We start from the raw sequence: 376 nt of genomic DNA on the forward strand, positions 1-376 counted from the left end.
TCTAATTATCGTTATTTACAATCTTCTCTTGCAGCTCATCCCGCATGGGAAGGCGTAGTTGTAAAGCCACACAAATATGGTTGACACTACTGACACTATTTCCTTTTTAAAAAAAAAAAAAGTGATGCTATTATATTCCGTGTCTTAGGTATGTTTGGTATTAAGAAAGACATTTCGTTCACACGTATGCGGACACACAGGTGTCGATATGATCCTAACTCCTCTCATCTACTCTACAGCCAGTTGCAACAATAAGAGAAGCAGCGGCTAAGCAAAGGATAGGGAAGAGGAAAAAAGAAACTAAGAGGAAGAGGGAGAGAGAGAGAAAACAAATACGTGTGTTAGTGTGCATGTACATATATATATATATATATAT

Source organism: Trypanosoma equiperdum (genome assembly GCF_001457755.1).
Source record: "Trypanosoma equiperdum strain OVI genome assembly, contig: ctg_125, whole genome shotgun sequence".
Classification (NCBI taxonomy): domain Eukaryota; phylum Euglenozoa; class Kinetoplastea; order Trypanosomatida; family Trypanosomatidae; genus Trypanosoma; species Trypanosoma equiperdum.